The following is a 19892-nucleotide window of genomic DNA, read 5'->3' on the forward strand; positions in this document are numbered from 1 at the left end:
TCAGGTAACCCTGAAACAAGTCCCTCCCGAGATAATTGAGAGAGATACTGAATGTTGAGATGTCCATATCTCTGATGCCACAAAGTGCTAAGAGGAGAAACACGAGCTGCCAGAGCCACTTCAGGAGAATCACCAGTGTCAAGAAGCCTGTATAGGCCATGATCCTCTAGACCAACAGCAACAGTAAGACGAGTCTCCCGATCAATGATGGAACACTTGTGAGCACTAAACACCACATCTAGCTGAGGAGAATTCCTCATAATCTGACTGACAGAGAGCAGATTAAGTTCCATACCAGGAACATAGTACACATTCAGGAAGATGAGATTCCTGCCACCAGACTGTATCTGAACAGTGCCTCTGCCAACAACTATATACTCCTCACCTCCGCCAAATACAACGGAATCACTGAAAGATGAGAAGTCTGTAAACCAGTCACGCCGATGAGAAAAGTGACGTGACGCACCAGAGTCGATGTACCAAGCAGAAGACCTGGCATGATCTGAAGACCTCTTAGCCATAAAGGCATAAAAGGCAGACTCCTTTTGCTCGGAATGTTCGGCAACATGCGCCTTCTGGTGTGACCCTCCCTGCTTCTTTTGTTCAGAAGCGAGCCTCTGACGGCAATCTTTCTTCATATGGCCGTACTTGTGACAGTAATTGCACTACACATTCTTCTTCTTAGCACCATCCTGTGTCTGAGAAGAGCCTTTCTGCTGAGAAGACTGAGAGGACTGAAATTTGCCTTTATCCTTGTGAATGGATTGGGCTATGAAGGCATTTTCCGAGGAGGCTGACGTAGTACCACTACCAAACTGTTGTTTCCAGCGATCCTGCTGTAGAAGTTTGGTGCACAATTCTGAAAACTTCAGGTCAACATTAGTTGAAGTAATATTGAGGGTCTCAATGAAGTGTTCATACGATTTCGGAAGACTTTTCAGAGTGATTACTACCATGTCTTCTTCCTCCATAGTCCGACCAATAGCTTCGAGCTGATCTCAAATGTCCTTAATCCTCGTGAGGTGTTCCTGTAAGGACATGCGTTCGTCCATCATGATGGAGAACAGCTGATTCTTCAGAAAGAATGCTCAGCTCTTGTCGGATGTCTCATGCAATTCCTTCAGATGCTTCCAGATGTCGGAAGCTGTCTTGCCGGAAGGAATCTGCAGTAACTGATCATCAGCCACTGAGAGTTTGAGAAGCATAACTGCCTCCCGATTGCGTTCATCAAACTTATCTTGATCTGTACCAGGTGTACCAGGACTGAGCTCTTTTCCCAAAACAAGCTGGTCAAGACGCCTATATTCAAAAATGGTCAACATACGCTATTTCCAGATGTTGTAATTGTTGCCATTATAGCGTTGACTGCCTTCTAACATCAGATTGGTGAGAGAAGCCATTTGCATGTTTCCCAATGTACTGAAAAATGACAGGAAGAGATAGGTACAACAGCAATAGGCACGGATTTCAAGATGGGTCCTGACCGATGCAGAAAAATGGACAGGTGCCTGAAAGATGAGAGAAAACCCAGAAGGAATCTGAAAACCAAATTCAAATCCGTTGGCTCGAAAATTGAGGCACGAAAAACGATGCACCCAAAAAAATCGGGCAACTACCCAGATTAGGTTTCGAAAAACCCACCAAGAATCTGCAAGAAAAATTTATTTTCGATAAAAACTTGAAGGCAAACACCTTAATCGAAAAAAACAGAGGGTCGTGGAAGCCATGATATGCCCAGAAAATTTGACGCGCAGAAAATAGGCTGCAGATCGCGACGAGGTTGCAGGTCACGTCGCCGAGGGTGCAGGTCGTGTCACGGTTGCAGGTCGTGTCGCGTTGCCGAGGATGCAGGTCGCGTCGCGATTGCAGGTCGCGTCGCGATTGCAGGTCGCGTCGCGCCAAGTGTGCAGGTCGCGTCGCGCCGAGGGTGCAGGCACAGAGCCACAAACGGTGGCGCGATTAGTCTTGCAGGTCGCGCACAGAGCCACGACCGCCGCCGAACAGAAGACAACCTTCCTTAAAAAAATTCACACGAGCTAGGGAAAAAAAAAACTTTAGATGAGTTTTTAACTGGAATAATTTTCGAAAATTTCCACTAATTGGAAATTAGAATTAAAAAATTTCCGAAAAAAATTCTCCTAAAGCTCTGATACCATAATACAAATGCAGAAGCATATGGATTTCAAAGAATTGATACAATAACAGAATGAGCAAGATGCTCATAAATAGTACAGGAGTATTTACAAGAATAGCAAGTTTCTAATAAGAAACTGCTGATAAGATCGTAGAAGATCTTACTAAAAAAGAATATACACTATTGAGCATTAATACTAAAAATAACAATATTTTAATGTTCTAATAAATAAGTCTAACCCTATAATGTAACTTGTAATGTATGGAGTTGACCCTATATTGGGCGCCAAACTTAAAGTATTGTAATTAAATAGCTCTCCTTGAAAGCCAACCTAGGTAAATTGGGAGGCTATGTCACATATATACAAAGCATCATTCATGCTTATGACACAATAATACACATAGTGATCTCCTTCTGCAACATCCAGCAAATACATCCAGTCATCAGCGAATTACCTTCTAAGGAAAGCGAAGGTACTCTTAAGGACAGCGAAGTCATCCCTAAAGTCAGCGACTTCATCCTAGGGTTAGCGAACCTGAATCAAAGTGTAGCGAAGTTCTCTAAGACAGCGAATATACTTCTTGATCTGCAAATTGTGTTATTGATCAGCATTCATATTGCAGATAAGTTCTTATACTGCTGTTCTGTGTGCTTCAAGTGTTGAAGTACTGTTGTAAAGACTCATACTGATTTGTCTAATAAAGATCTGAGATTAGTTGCTGGGTTTTTCACCTCCAAGAGGGAGGTTTTCCCAGGGTATTTTTTGGTGTTCTTTGTGTGCATTGATTTGGTTCTCTGTTATTGCTATCTATATGTTACAGTCTGATCTAAAATTAACAACATGAACCCCTATACTTATGGTTTACCTCCTCATAGTCATATCCCTTCATCCCCTCTTATTTGAAATGCATTGCTCTTCATCTATTGATCCATTGTAGAGTAATAAATTGCATAACCTTCAACAAAACAGTCAAATCAATATTAATAATTTGATGTGTAAATGGCTGTTGAATTTAAATTAAGAGCTTTTTATTGAGACACTCACACCATTACAATCCACCACTTACTGTCATTATACTTACAACTTAAGACATAATCATATAATTTATATAGAAAATATTAATAACTTTCAAACATTCATAAATATGAAATTATATTTAAAAAGAAATAAAATATTTTCAGTATTATTTAATTATTTATTAAGAACAATGAAAAACCATAATGTTTGCCCAATTTTGATCTTATAATAAAGAGTTTCTCTCTTCTTACATTTTAAAAGATACAAACCTTTAATAAAATGAAAATAATATGAGCTAACATTTAATAGAGTTTTTCTTTCAATAATCATTTTGCTTTTTACTATCAGGTAGATTTTTTTACAGGGAGTTTATTTTTATAAACAAGAACTGCAACATAGCTTAGTCCCTGTTAAAATGCACAGTTAGTTTGTGAAAAAATGTTAATTTATATATATCCATGTGCTTTGAAATTTTCATATCGATTAAAAAAAATAGACGCAGGTGCTCCGTTAAGAAATAACAGAGTATGCATACATTAGCTTGTGCCTAGAGTCTCTAATTTGAGAAGAAAATTTTCACCTTTTAACATTGGAGAGAACTGAAATATCTTTCGATGGGATGCCTTTAGCTGATATTCTATCAGCTGAATGATAAAGAAAAATGACATCAAGTGGTCCCAGCATTATTGTTTGACGAGGAAGCTCTATCTCTTAATAGCTAAGAATTTGTTCCTATGACAAGTCAATCATCTATTAATAATACATTTGATGCAGGAGCATTTGACAACCATTAAAAGAATTATGACAGAGAATCTTAGAGTTACAAAATCTACACGTAAAAAATCTAGTGCTACAATAAGGATGGCCAATTTTAGCCAATTGTAAGAAGGTGTATGAGAACATTCATTGAGCATTAAATGCAAATTCAAATTACATTTGAATGGCATTCATGAAGGTAGGCATTGAATTTTGAAAAGACAAATGAAGGATAATGAAATTGCATTCCATTACGGAGTGGTAATATGACATGGCAAGTTTTCATTTATTTAAAGGGAGTTTTTGGAGGGGAAGTGAGTGGGGAATGGAGAAGAAGGGAAATCAGTTGGGAGGCATGTTGTTGCAGGTTTGGAGGTGAAGGTATAACAACAAATTGGTTTTGGAATCCATGATTGAGTTATTGCAGATTTTCTGTTGAAGATTGCAAGTTTTTGGATGAGCCCGTTTCACAGTTTTTGGTAGAAGATTTGAAGGGATGAATTCTGTTGTTGCCTTTAGATTATTCTGCTGTTGTACTTCAGTTTTATATCAGTTTTGAGACTATTATTATCAGCCCATAAGGCTGCACCATTTGTAATCTCAATTCAAAGTGAATATAGCAATGTTTGCAAAAGGTTTTGAATGAACAATCTAGTGGTCATGTTGCAGAATTTTAAATCTGATTACCAATACATTTTATTTTGTTTGAGTTAAGTTGTAAGACTTAGGGGGTATGTGTTAATCGTCCCTGCATCAACATTTTAGTGCAAGGATGACTCGCTTCCAACTGATGAAGTTGAAATTATGAAGGCTATGAAATCCCTTGGTGAAAATGGCCTCCCATTGAATTGTACAAAGATGTTTGAACGCTACTCATATACATAGTTGTTCAAAGTGTATCAAGAAGTCGTCGTCTCTAAATATTTGTGCTTGAACAAATGGTGGAATTGCTAAATTCTGAAAGGCACAATGATCATTGGAGGAACAAATGGCTAGGAGCCTAGGATTATTAAATTCTGAATGGCACAATTAAGAATATCATTGGAGGTCTGAAACTATTTACTGAGATACCGGTTCTTGGGAGAACCCAGGCAGACCCTGGAGAACCAAGGCCCGTGGGTTCCCAAAAACAGGGCCCACGGGTCATAAAAGTCAAAAAAAAATTAAAAAACAACTATGTATCATTTATCTGTTATCATTTGTGTATATCATTGTATGGGAAAGTTACATTGTATGTTTCATATTTGTATGTTTGAATATATATAATTTTGATGTTTGAACATATATATAATATATGACATATGTATATATATAATTAAAAAATATATATATGTGTGTGTACGGACATACCCATACCCAAGGAAAAAAAAAATTGCCGAGTCCGCGAATCCGTACCCAAATCCGTATCCGTATCCGTACCCAAATCGGTAACTTAGACTATTTACTTTATTGGTTGTAACCTACATTGACCTACATGGTTTCACCAAAGTGCGGGCAGAGAGTGGCTACTAAATTCTTAGGCAGGACAAACACACTTTGTCATGGAGATATTTACTTATATCTAGAAGTAAAGCCATTGAATGTACAATTCAAAGCATTGGATAAGTCCTTTTATAGGAACTTATACGGGTTCACAGTGGAGGCTACAAGCACGGAGGGAATAGTCTGACAAATATGATTCTATCGCTACTTTTTCCTTGACCTTGGATATCATTCCTGTTGGCTCCTCATTCTCCATTGTTTGATTATGGTTCATTTCACCTTTATATTCGTGTGCTTTGCCTACACCACTTCTTCTTCATACTCCCAATAGATGTCATTAATATTCCAGTGTTTTCAATTATCTTGCTTCCTGTTGTCTGCCCGTACAGTGTTTTGATAAGAGCTTCAATTAATAGAGATGCGTTTTGACACATGCAAAGCTATAAATTGGTTTGGGACCCACTTCAAAAATTAAGACATGTATAAGATTTACATACCAAATTGAAGTTCATCCAATTTCAACTGATGCTGTTCAACCTTGAATTGAAAATGATGGTGTCATAAGTTTAAATTCTAAATTTGATCCATTGCTGCTGGTGAAAAAGTTGATATCTATGTTATATAGCCTTCATAAAGGCGCTCCTTCGAACTCATTCACCCTATTTGAAGTCTCTACAAGCAAGTGCTCAATTCAAGAAAATCACTTATGATCAATTGGTTGATTAGTTGGCTTAGCAAGAAAAAACCTTTAGGAGAAAGATTGAGGGCACTGGTAAAAACATTTGTCTTGCCCCACAAAAAGGCAAGCCTTTTACTAAGAACTTTTTCAAGAGGTGTCCATAGTGATCAAGGAAGAGTTAGAGACCAATGGAGGTATAGAGGAAGAGGTACTACTGGGTACTTACAACATGACAACTAGGACGATAGACAACACTTGTATTGCAAATGGTGTAGTCAAAAAGATAGTCATGAAGCCCATGAATGCAAAATATCATAGAATAAATAGAAAAAAAATTCAAACAAAAGGATACAACCCACTATAATGATAAATCATTGTGAGCAGCCCAATTTGCAAGTGGTACTGATCATGATGGATTTGTGCTTTCCAAATCAGATTATGCCTACTAAACTTCAATGAATGCAACATGACATGATGCTTGAGAATTAGATATTAGAGCCATATGACATTTCAGAATGACTATTATGAAGAGTGGCATGCAGATGTTTGTGGTCGTGTCCATTTGGCAAATCAAACAAGTGTCAAGCCTATTGGAAAAGGAATCATTCAGCTCAAATTGTCATGACTTCCAAATTTTGTACTTCATATTGTACTGTATCTTCCTCATTTGCAACATAACTTGTTGTCATTAGTGCTAATTCAATAACAAGGCCACTACATTTTATTGGAAGATGAAAATGTGCTGGTCAAAAACAAGTCAAATAATCAAGTTGCATTTACCAATTGGGAAGATGGAAATTTAATAAAACACAAAATCAATTCAACAATTTCAAGAGTTTTGCATACCTTACTAAAGAAGGTAATCATTTCTGCTAATCTTTTATAGCAGGCAAGATTTGGGCATGTTAATTATAACAGCATTCAAATCATGAAAAATAATGGTGTTATAGGTTCCCCACTTTACCCAAGACAATTGGAAAATATGAAGGTTGCAATCTAGCAAAACAAAATAGAGATCCCTTTCCTAGTTTAACATGGCAAGTGCAGCAAAAGTTATAACTCACTCACTCTGGTTTGTGTGGGTCCTTACCAGTAACTTCTGCTAGAGATTGTCAATATTTTACATATCATAATGACTTTTTTGAGTGGCATGAAAATGTTTGCGGTCGTGTCCCTTTCCTATCATAATGATATTTTACTGATCATGATGAATTTGTGCTTTCCATATCAGATTATGCCTACTAAACTTCAATGAATGCAACATGGCATGATGCTTGGGAATTAGATATTGGAGCCCTATGACATTTCAGAATGACTATTTTGAAGAGTGGCATGAAGATGTTTTGTGGTCATGTCTATTTGGAAAATCAAACAAGTGTCAAGCCTATTGGAAAAGGAATCATTCAGCTCAAGTTGTCATGTCTTCCAAATTTTGTTCTTCATAATGTACTATATCTTCCTCATTTGCAACATAACTTGTTATTAGTGCTAATTCAGTAACAAAGGCACAGCATTTTATTGAAAATTTGGTGGTCAAAAACAAGTCAAATAATCAAGTTGCACTTACCAATTGGAAAGATGGAAATTTAATAAAACACAAAGGCGATTCAGCTACAAGGAGTTTTGCATACCTTACTAAAGAAGGTAATTGTTTCAAGATTTGGGCATGTTAACTATAACAGCATTCAAATCATGCAAAAGAATGGTGTTAAAGGTTTCCCCACTTTGCCCAAGACAATTGGAAAATGTGAAGGTTGCATTCTAGCAAAACAAAAAAGAGATCCCTTTCCTAGTTTAACTTAGCGAGTGCAGAAAAAGTTATAACTCATTCACTCTGGTTTGTGTGGGTCCTTACCAGTAACTTCTGCTAGAGGTGGTCAATATTTTACATTGTCCATTGATGATCATAGTTGAATGACTTGGATTTATTTCTTGCAAAAATAATCTTGAACCTTTTAAAAAAAATAATAAGTTTTGCATTATGATTGAAAATGAAGCTCAAACTCAAATTGGTACTCTTCAAACAAACAATAGTGGAGACTTACATCAAAAGTTTTTTGACGATTACCTTCATAAAAACGGGATTAGGCATCATCTCAATGTTTTTAAGTACTCCCCAGCAAAATGGTGTATTTGAAAGCATGAATAGAACTGCCATGTATATGGTTAGGGTAATGTTATATTTCGAAGGAGTACAATTCCATTTTTGGGTAGAAGCTACAAAAATAGCAGTTTATTTACACACTAGATCTCGTTTATCTGCTCTTCAGAAAGCAACTCCATATGAAGTTTGGTTTGGCCATCCTTCATTTGTTCAGCATCTAAGATTTTGGGCTCCACTCGTTATGCTTTGATCCCCAAGATGAAAACAAGTTAAATAACCAAAGTCATAAATGCATATATTTAGGCTGTTTTGAATCTTCAAAAGCATATAAGTTGTATGATGAGGTAAATAGGAGATTATTATTACTTGTGATGTTATATTTTGTAAAACCTCTAAAAATATTGTCAAATTTAACACCACTTACAACACCTTGAAAAATTTACCAAGTTTGCCCCTTAGAAAGAACATTCTTATGAGATTCCTCACTTTGAGGGGGTGATAAATAATTTGGACCCACGATTAGAATCTCTAACATGTTAGGATTAAGGTGCCATCAACCTTGTAAATCCTATGTAATAAATTACTTCTAATATTGTTTGTAAATTATTTATAAGGGGTGGGAGTTTCACCAATGGCAGTAAAAGTATTTTACTGGACCGGTAATTATTTATTTATTGGCAATGGTAAGTTCATTATTTACGGGCAGTGGTTACTATTCACATTTACCATGAGGTTGACCACAAGTAGATATGCGATGCCTAGAATATATTATTAGTGTATGACATGTGAAAGAGCATCTATTATTCTTGATGTCTTACAATTGTAAGAGAATATGCTAATATTAGATGGTGCATGTTATGATAGTTTATGACATGTAAGGGCATCTTGCTAATTTTAAGACTAGGCAGATAACAGTAAGCAGAAAATAACAAAGAAAACACACATAACACAGCAGTACCCTGGGAAAACCTCCCTCTTGGAGGTGAAAAACCAAGCAACAAGTCTCAGATGTTTATTAGGCAATAATCATAAGTGATTTTACAATATGCTTCAGTACTTGAAGCTGTCAGCACATAATGGACAATAATAGCTTCAACCTAGGGAGTGAACTTATCTGCAATTTAGACGTTGCTGTCCCAAAGATGAAGTTCGTTGCCCTTTAAATGGAATTCACTGACCTCCCAAGGTGATAGCAGTGCTTCAGATAAGGTTCGTTGAGCTTCCAATAATATTCGTTGTCTTCTAATAGTGTTCGCTGTCCCCTGATTGTGTTCGTTGTACACTCAATGATGATCGCTGCCTTTAGATGATGTTTGCTGATCTCTGATCATAATATGCTGATCGCTGAAGTAACTCGCTTATGACAGATAGGAATGTATTTTCCAAAATGTATATTTGATGTTTGTAAATGACTTTGTATATATATGTGACCAACTAACCTAGAAGCCTTAGGTCGGCCTTGCTAAATGATTTCATAATAGTCTAAGGTTGGAGCCCAATATAGGGTCAAACCAATAATCATTTACAAGTTACATTTATATATAGGTCTTGTCCTATCCACAAGTTACATTATACATAGGTCTTGTCCTATCCATAGCAAGATATAATTACAAGTTACATGTATTTGATCCCAGCCCTAAGTTACATCATTTGCCTTCACGTTACATGTGTTTGGTCCCAGCCCTAAGTGGTTCAGATTGCATGAGAGATAATACATAGGAATTTTAATTGTCATTGACAACATTAAAATTCAATAGTCAGGTATCTGAGCTAGCTACAATTTTCAACACTCCCTCTTAGCTAGGGAGGATAGCTGCCACTTGTCATGATCCATTCATGACCTTCATCTTGCATTGCCCGCAAGGATGAATGTATAAGCTCCATAGAGTATACCTACAATAAAACACATAAATATCATGAACTCATTTCATGATGTCCATCTTGCATTGCCCGCAGAGGATAGATCCACCTTGCATTGCCCGCAGAAGATGGAAGAAGTCTTACACCTCAGCCTTCTCCCAGAGAAGGATACAATGTCACCTTGCATTGCCCGCAGAGGGTGGAAGATGCAAACTAAATTGCATCACTAAGATTGAGACTCCCTCTCAATCAATGTTGTGTTCTCCACAATTCCAAGCTTCTCTTTGAAGTACTCAAACTTCACTTGAGCTAGAGGTTTGGTGAGAACATCTGAAACCTGTTCATCAGTGCTGATATATTTCAGCTGGATGGCACCTCTTTGTGCCATATCACGAACATAGTGATAATGAGTTTCCACGTGTTTTGACTTGTCATGAAACACGGGATTATTAGACATTTTATTACAACTCTGATTATCACAAAAAATAACAGTGGATTCCCAAGGTTGTCCAAAAAACCCAACAAGAAGTTTGCGAAGCCAAACTGCTTCTCTCGTTGCCACACTTGAAGCAATGTATTCAGCTTCTGCAGTACTCAATGCAACTGAAGACTGTTTCCTACTGGCCCAAGAGATCATCATAGCGGAACCCAAGTTGAAACAAATTCCTGAAGTGCTTTTCTTGTCAATAACACTTCCAGCCCAACCAGAATCAGAGTAGCCTTCCAAATTGATCACTATGTTGATTGGACACTTCGGCCCATAGCCAACTGTTCCACGCAAGTATCTCAGGATGTGCTTGGCTGCCACCAAGTGAACATGCTTTGGCTGGTTAATTAATTTGCTAAGTGTACTAACTGCATAGCAAATATCTGGTCTAGTGTTAACTAGATACATCAAGGATCCAATCAACTGTCTGTACTCTGAAGGATCTGCAAAATCAGAATTAGCTGCAAAAATACTCAACTTCTTTAAGTTAGTTTCCATAGGAGTAGACATAGATTTACAATCCATCATATCAATGGCATATTTTCTTGACTAAGGATAAGATCTTTGCCATACTTCTAGTCCTAGATAGTAATGCATTAGGCCTAGATCCTTCATTCCAAATTCAGTGGCTAATTCTTTCTTACATCTAATGACGAGACTATCTCCAACAGTTAGAAATAAATCATTCACATATATATAAGAAACAGAATTAGCAGTTCACTATTGAATACTTTTAAAGTGAAGATTAGAATCAGCATCATTCTTGCAAGATTCTAAATTAATCAAATACTTGTCAATCTTCTCATACCAAGCTCAAGAAGTTTGCTTGAGGCTGTAAAGAGCTTTTCTTTAATCTGCACACATGAGATTCTCTATCTTGATTCTCATAACCTTCTAGTTATTCAATATCAATATTAAGAAAACAGTCTTTATATCTAACTTCCAGCCTACAGAATTAGCTATAATGGTTCTAATATTAGTATATCTAGCAGCAAGAGCAAATGTTTCCTTCTAACCATGAGCTACACATCTAGCTTCATATTTTCAAAAACTTCCATATAGAACTCCCTCTTGATTCTTAATATAAAATCGTGATAATCAAATCTCATGAAGATTGCATAATATAAGAATCAATCAAGGAAGGCAGCCATAAATCAAAGATGAAAAATGTCAATTTTTTCCTTACTTCACTATTACGAAATGAACCCATAGCACAATCATTATGATCAAGGCATACCTTCAAGTGAAGAAACCAAGCTCCCTCCTAAGCTTGAAGGCATGGTAATTCAAGAATCTCTTGAAGAGAAGCATCAACATGATTAAATATCCCAATAGAATGAATTAACATGTAAATTAACTTATCTCTTTATTGACTAGACTTCCACCATTGACAACATATGGCAAGATTGCTCAAAAGTATATTGTCAGTCTATGATCAACTTCAACCATAGTGTAAAGCTACACAACATTCTAAAATTGTTTTCCATAGTTGAATAACAGAGAGTTAGCTATATCAAAAAACTAAGGCAAGTGTATGACTTCAGAAAACATTTTACAAAATCCATAAGCAAGGTATATAAGCCAAATTGTTTTTCCAACCAATGCGTAAAACCACTCAAAAGGATACACATTGTAGTTGAGCACAAGCGTATGATCAAAAAACCAACTTCAATAAGTTAGATACCTCATTCATCTTAGGTTTCATCATCAAGAGAATACTTACTTCAAAAAATGTAATAGGCAATATGCTCAAATTGAAGAGATAATATCACAATGAATATCATGTGAGGATGGTGAAAGCCATGACAGAAAAATGCATTAGAGCCAAAGGCAATCCTCTACACAAGAGGAGCAGAGCAAGGTTATAATAGAAGTATAAAAAGGATCATGAGAGATTTACGAAGAGCTGAAGAGAATCAAGAGTTGCACAGTCACAACCCTACATGACAACCTTATCCAAACATAAAACACTCATAGAACAGAAGATACAGCCCATAAAAGATTTGATGCAAATCAAGAGACACACCATAAGAGTATATAATTCCTGAGCAGCAAGACTATTGAGCATTTCAAGACTTAGATAGAATACCGTGCATCAGAACTATGCAGCAAGGATCATAAAGGATCAAATCATAATATGAAGATAGTAAAGTCATCATTGGGCATAGATACTAAATAAGATGACTAAGACATCTTACCTTTACATGCCTACCACACCAATGACTAAGGTTCCATGTTTCTGAATCACCTATAAATTTCTTCATCTTCCTATTTGTGTTTGTTGTTATATCCATCATAATACTCCTAGATTTATATCTGAATACACATGTTGAAGTCTTAAGTGCCAAGGATGTATTTAGATCAAAGCATCAATTCGGATCATTACAAACCACATCAAATAGGTTGAGAGATAAACATACTCAAAATAGAGAGTAGGGCATAACTAACTTCAATAATTCAAACTGGATTAGAACAAATTCTTAACAAAAAAACAAAGCTCGAACTAGGGTGATTGTTACAAACCCTAGGAAGATAGTTATGCAACCCTTAAAGGAATACTAAGATCTGAAAACAAGTGCACAAACCGACATATGAAAGCACCCTTAGATGAAGTAGTTAACAAGCAAGAGAACTTTGTGCACTAGATAAGACACCAATAACAATAAGGCAATCAGATGCAAATCTCCAAACCAAGTGGACCCTACAATTGAGAATAGAGGAATGAGAACACCTAAAATCTTATTCTTGCTATCATCCCATCGATGCCCTCAATATTGTCCAGATTTGTTGTTGATTCATGCTAGCCCTAGTCTTGCAAAAGAAGTAATACAAGATCTACCTTCAAGCTGTTAGGCTTTATAGAAGGAACCTGCTCTGATACCATGTTAATTTTAAGACCAGACAGATAACAGTAAGCAGAAAATAACAAAGAAAACACACATAACACAGTAGTACCCTGGGAAAACCTCCCTCTTGGAGGTGAAAAACCCAGCAACAAGTCTCAGATGTTTATTAGGCAATAATCAGAAGTCATTTTACAAAATGCTTCAGTACTTGAAGTTGTCAGCACATAATGGACAATAATAGCTTCAACCTAGGGAGTGAACTTATCTGCAATTCGGATGTTGCTGTCCCAAAGATGAAGTTCGCTGCCCTTTAAATGGAATTCGCTGACCTCCCAAGGTGATAGCAGTGCTTCAGATAAGGTTCGCTAAGCTTCCAATAATATTCATTGTCTTCTAATAGTGTTTGTTGTCCCCTGATTGTGTTAGTTGTGCACTCAATGATGATCGCTGCCTTTAGATGATGTTTGCTGATCTCTTATCATAATATGCTGATCGCTGAAGTAATTCGCTTATGACAGATAGGAATGTATTTTCCAAAATGTATATCTGATGTTTGTAAATGACTTTGTATATATATGTGACCAACTAACCTAGAAGCCTTAGGTCGGCCTTGCTAAATGATTTCATAATAATCTAAGGTTGGCGCCCAATATAGGGTCAGACCAATAATCATTTACAAGTTACATTTATATATAGGTCTTGTCCTATCCACAAGTTACATTATACATAGGTCTTCTCCTATCCATAGCAAGATATAATTACAAGTTACATGTATTTGATCCCAGCCCTAAGTTACATCATTTGCCTTCACGTTACATGTGTTTGGTCCCAGCCCTAAGTGGTTCGGATTGCATGAGAGATAATACATAGGAATTTTAATTGTCATTGACAACATTAAAATTCAATAGTCAGGTATCCGAGCTAGCTACAATTTTCAATACATCTTATAACAGCTGTCATAAAGTTGTAACTGCAATAATGGTGCTATTTTTGAACTTGTAAGGTGAATCTAAATGGTGGTTCGTATAGATTTTTAACATGGTTTTTTGGAAGCTTGTTTTGGCCCATGGTAATGTTCTATAGTAGTATATTGGGCCTCCATAAGCCTATATATTGAAGGCTTGAGATGAAGACAATATGGGAGTTCAGTATTGTACACATGAGCTGCTGGATTAAGGTTGAAGAGGAGAAGGAAAAAAGGATTGTATATAATCTCTATTTCATGAAGAATAAAAGCATTGGCCTCTTTTCTTGGTGGAGTTTTTTCCCGAAAGGGTTTCTCCACATAAATCTTGTGTTGTGAGATGTTCTTGTGTTGCTGATTTATACTTCATCATTGTTGTTATCTTATGGTGAAATAGTGTTCATTCATGTGATGTTTTACGTTCATCTAAGATAGGTCTATTAAGCATGTTAAAGTGGTGTTTTTTGGCATAACAAAGAAGATGAATATCTCAATGGTTTTCCGTTTAAAGACAACCTAATTTTCAGACTTACATTTAATGGTTTTCCGTATTAAGACAAATTAATTTTCAGACATGCATACAGTTAAAAAATTTCATTGGTAATATTCTAAGCATCGATTCTCATCAATAATTTTATTGGATTAGAGATTTCCAACAATTTCCCAACATAACATGGGATGTCCAAGAAGGAATCCCCTCGCATGAAGAATTTCAATCTTCACCAAATGAACATAGGATTCATGAAACAACACAACAACAGTTGGAACATGGTGCTGATTTTGGTCACCAAATGGAAGCACCAATAATTCAACCTTGACCTTCACAAAAATGGGTAAAGCAAATCCGAAAAACTCTTAAAGATTTGACAATTGATGAAATGGCAATACAAGAACAAGTTCATACAAGACAAGGCAACAAGCTCAATCCAAGAGAAGATGTTAACTTGGAGTCTCTAGATGGAATCAGCATAAATGTAGACACAAAACATACTTCTTTCAAAGAAGAAGAAAATATTGAAGCATGGAGGAAGCTCATGTAAATTGAGAATGACAGTCTTTTGAAAAATGGCACTTGAGAGTTGGTCGATCCTCCACTAAGTTGCAAATCTATTGGTTGCGGGTGGGTATTTGGAAACAAGTACAACGAAAATTGTTCACTTGACAAACATAAAGCAAGAGTTGTTGCAAAAGGATATGCTCAAAAAGAGTGCATAGATTATGAAAAAACCTTTGCACCTACAACCAAGTGGGGTACTATTTGTGCTTTCATGGCTTTCTCAACACAAAATAGATGGAAAGTTCATCGTGTGGACGTGAAAACTGCATTCTTGAATGGTGATCTGAAGGAAATAGTGTATATGACTCTACCAAAAGGATATGTAGTCAAAGGTCAAGAACAACCAAGTGTGCGAGCTTATCAAATCGTTATATTGTTTAAAGCAAGCCCTATGAATCTGATATGAAAAACTCACTAAACACCTCTTAAAGTTGAATTTCAAGAACTTTGATTTTGATAATGTAACATTTTTTGTCAGAAAGGTTGATAGCACGATTGTATATCTAGTTGTTTATGTGGATGATCTATTTCTAATTAGTAACAATGAAAAGTATATTACAAATCTAAAAGAGCAATTGAAGCAAGTGCTTCAAATAATTGACTTGAGATACCTTCATTACCATTTGGGCATTGAGGTGATTCAAAAAGCCAAACATATCTTCGTCACCCAACAAAAATATATTAATGAACTTCTAAGCAAATTTAAAATGTTCAGTAACAAACCACTTAGTACATCTGTGAAGCAATGTTCAAACTAACATCAGATGATTTTGCAGCCTTTGTCAATACAACTAAATACCTGCAGCTATGCAACGACAACATGAATGGGAATTTCTTTTGTTGTTGGAGTCCTATCTAGATTCATGCAACAACCTAGAGAAAATCATTGGTTAGCAGAAAAAGGAGATTTTTGGTATCTAAAAGATAACTCAAAACTATGGGCTCAAATACTTCGCGGCAGAAAATTTCATGTTAGTCAGATATTCAAATTTCAACAATGCAAGTGACTTGGAAGATGGGAAACCTACTTCATGTTTCCGAAAGCATCTAGAGTCAGCAGTCATTTTTAGGAAATCTAAGAAGTGATTAGATCCAACGTTGTCCTCTGCAGAAGTAGAAATGTAGCAGCTTCCAAGGCAGTTAGAGAAATCTTATGGCTCAAAAAGATTCTTGAAGACTTAGAAACAATCAATCTGCAATCAAAATGGTCAAATTCCAATTTTTCACACAATCAAATCAAACACATCAACACAAAATCTCATTTGATTCGACATCATGTGAAAGATGGCAATGTACAACTCAAGTATTGTCCAACTGCAGACCAGCTACTAGATATTCTTACCAAAGCACTAGGAGCAGAGAAGTTTGAGAAGTTCAGAGGTATGCTTGGTTTAACAATAACCCCTTCAGATTCCGGGAAAAATGTAAATATTTTTGTATGCGAGTTTATCTTCTGGGTAAACACAATTTAAATTTTGCTTTTAGTTTTGGTAGCTTGGTAGTTAAGTTTTCTTTTCATTTTTCTTTGTTGTGGCAGTTAAATTGCTCTTTACTGCTCTTCACATATGAATGTAAATTTACTTTTGTAATTAACAAAGAGAAACCATTCTGTTCTATTTTCCAATCCTGATCTGACAGTTAACTGTATCTATAGGATCAAATCTTTATCGGAGCAGCACGCATCGTGATTGAGAAGTATGTTGCTTTCTAATCTTCAGGGAGACTGAGCTTAGATCTCATCGGTAGCTACACTCGAGCAAAATAACTGAACTATACGAAATGAAGGTAGTCTACTTATTTAAACAAAAAATGATTAGAAGTTTCAATCCCTAGGGAGCCAATACAATGTGCAAACAGAACCCTGTTCAGAGCTAGCCACAGAAACAGGGCTTGTATACCCAATACCTAACAGAGACTACTATTTTTTAATTTTTAAATACATCTCTTGGTATGGCTTGTAAAGTGAGGGAAGGGTTTCCTTCGTTAATCCGCTGGCTAGCAATTGCCAGCAGAGAAGAAAAGTTTAAGTTTATGCTGTTGCATCAATAACTGATTCCAACTCCACTCTATATCCAATTCTCTAGGAATACTTACACAGTGCTTCCTCTACTTTTGTTACGAGGTTTCTAGCACATAAAATACTTTGACAGGAAAAGGCAAAAGGAAATCTAGGAAAGCCATCAAAAAGAAGAGTTTAGGGCATCATAAAGTCTAAATACCTGTACATGGCACACAGCAAAGGATCGTGCACCAACATTTGCACCTGGCTGCAAGGGTCCTCAAATGTACGATAGAACTGGGCTTTGCCCTTGACATTGCCATAATATCCCACCAGAATTACCCTGAACGAAGAAGATTTTAAAAAATATTTAAGTGTCGTATAAGATTTCTAATACAATAGATGTAAGTAGACAATGTTCTTACCAGAAGATTCAGAAAACGTCATCTGATATTGTATTTTAAGCTTTGATTCTGATATGGCTGAAACATGTAGCTGCTGTGGAAAACCTTGACACCGCTCCTTTAAGGCCTACTGAAAAACGGGAGTAATTCACATTCAGACAAGCATGACTGTGCACAATCATCAAACTTTAAAATTATCATAATTTTGTTACCCTACAAAATTTCGGAGAGTAATGCTTGACGGGCACTAATTCATATACCAGCATGAAACTGGACGCGGCTCCAAAACGGCTAACTAACTTTCGTGTCATACGCAAAAATAAAAACCGCAGCTAGTTCTGTGGAGAACAACCGAGATCTGTTGTCTCAGCGTTAAAAATATTTAAATATTATATGATTTTATTCAGGTTTTAAGTAGTATAGGATTTTATTAGTTTGATGCCTAACATTAATGTATTCATAAGTTGTCGGGGAAAAGATCAGCAGTTGAAGTGTTTCAATTGTGATTGTTTTTGATGAGGTAGGCAGGAGAGGGCCCTGACTCGAATAGAGAAAGAAAAAAGTTGGATTTTGAAAAGATCCAGAACCTTAGAACAAAGAGGAAGGCAAAAGCCCATTAAAAGAGAACAAGAAGCAAACAATGGTTTTCAAAGGACCCAGTAACTTTCAAGGGTTTTCAAAAGGACCTCCAACTTTTACTCTAGAGGAAAATTAACTAGAGAGACAAGTGTGGACAGCACCAGACCACCCAGCAACTAAATCTCAACCAACCCAATTACCAAGATACAAAAAAGGGGGATTTCTCCTGGTTTCCCGAGCCATAACAAAGGGCCCAAAAATGGAACCCTGAACCAACCAACAACAATTAGACCAGCAACAAAACATCCCCTCAAAAGCCAAACTTCTCTCCACCTCTGTAGGAGAGGAGCCCTCCCCCACTGAGGAGCTAACCAGGTGCAGCAAGAGGGGGATTTTTCCGATGTTTCCCAAACCATCAGTGACATATTTGGATGGGCAACATGAACCAACCAGCAGCTTTGAGCCTGGAGCCATCACCTACAGATCACCCTCTCACCAATAGCACTACTCTCCACCTCAATAGAAGAGGATCCCACCTCAATAGGAGCCATAGAGAAGAAGATCAAGCAAAGAATGTCCCAAATAGACCACATCCACACATCTGAGCAACAAAAGTCGAGAGAACACCATATAGAGCAACCTCCATCCTCCTTCCCCAAGTAGATCCCCACCTCCATAGGAAATGCTCTCACCTCGATTAGGAACAAGAAAGAGAACAGTTGGAGCCAAATAAACCATCCCCACAACAATGCCAACATCAGGGACCCCACCTCAATAGGGGCCAACTTCACCTCCATAGAAACCAAGTGGGAAGGAGTCCAACCAAGAGCAGAAGCCCATTCAAAGAAAGGGGGGGCAAACAATCCCCCAACAAAATGATACCTTAACCCACAACAGATCTTCCCTTCGAACACCTGCAAGAAGAATAGGAACCAAAGGAGCAACTTGTAGAGACACAACAAGTAAAACCCACCATACAGATGGGACCACCAAGTTGTCACAACATAGTTACTAGACATCGTCATAGCAATATGAAAAACCCACATGGGATTAGACCCCCACCAAAAGAGTCTAATATCTTTCTGCACCAAAGCCTTATTGCCAGAACTAGAGCAGCCAGAAAACAATAAAGAGAGGCATAAAAAGGGCAAAAAACACCCAACAAAGCCATCAACGATAGGGGGCAGAGAAGTCACTCCCCAGAAGGAGTCATTCCTCTAAGGAAGCACGCCTCCAAGGCAAGCACCCATTGCATACCCACAAAGCAAACACACTCTGAACAAGAGAAGAGCAAACAATGTTGGTATTATGGATGACTTCGTCATGTGTTGCATTGGTTTTGTCATTGATGTCAACACTTATCTATTTGGAGGTCTGCATTGTTGATTTGGCACTTTGGTTATATTGGTTTGTTGTTGAACCGACACATTGTGGTCCCAGTATAGGTATTGGCTTATGCACAGTCACTGGTATATGCTTCATCGGTAGCTCAGGAAGTTGATGATGACTTGTTATCATCTAGA

At 37.0% G+C, this 19892-nt stretch overlaps 1 long non-coding RNA gene across 2 annotated transcripts; it reads right to left on the reverse strand.

Moving 5' to 3' along the window:
• Positions 1-3572: 3572 nt before the first annotated feature.
• Positions 3573-17995, reverse strand: LOC131036096 (uncharacterized). 2 transcript variants are annotated; one of them, XR_009104054.2, is made up of 3 exons: positions 17812-17995; positions 17607-17729; positions 3573-3884 (listed from the first exon to the last, which is right to left on the reverse strand). It is a non-coding gene; the product is annotated as an uncharacterized LOC131036096 (long non-coding RNA). The 2 variants fall into 2 exon arrangements; XR_009372352.1 differs by lacking the exon at positions 3573-3884 and adding an exon at positions 16058-16492.
• Between the last annotated feature and the right edge of the window lie 1897 nt (positions 17996-19892).

The sequence above is a fragment of the Cryptomeria japonica genome, chromosome 4 (genome assembly GCF_030272615.1).
Source record: "Cryptomeria japonica chromosome 4, Sugi_1.0, whole genome shotgun sequence".
NCBI classification, from domain to species: domain Eukaryota; kingdom Viridiplantae; phylum Streptophyta; class Pinopsida; order Cupressales; family Cupressaceae; genus Cryptomeria; species Cryptomeria japonica.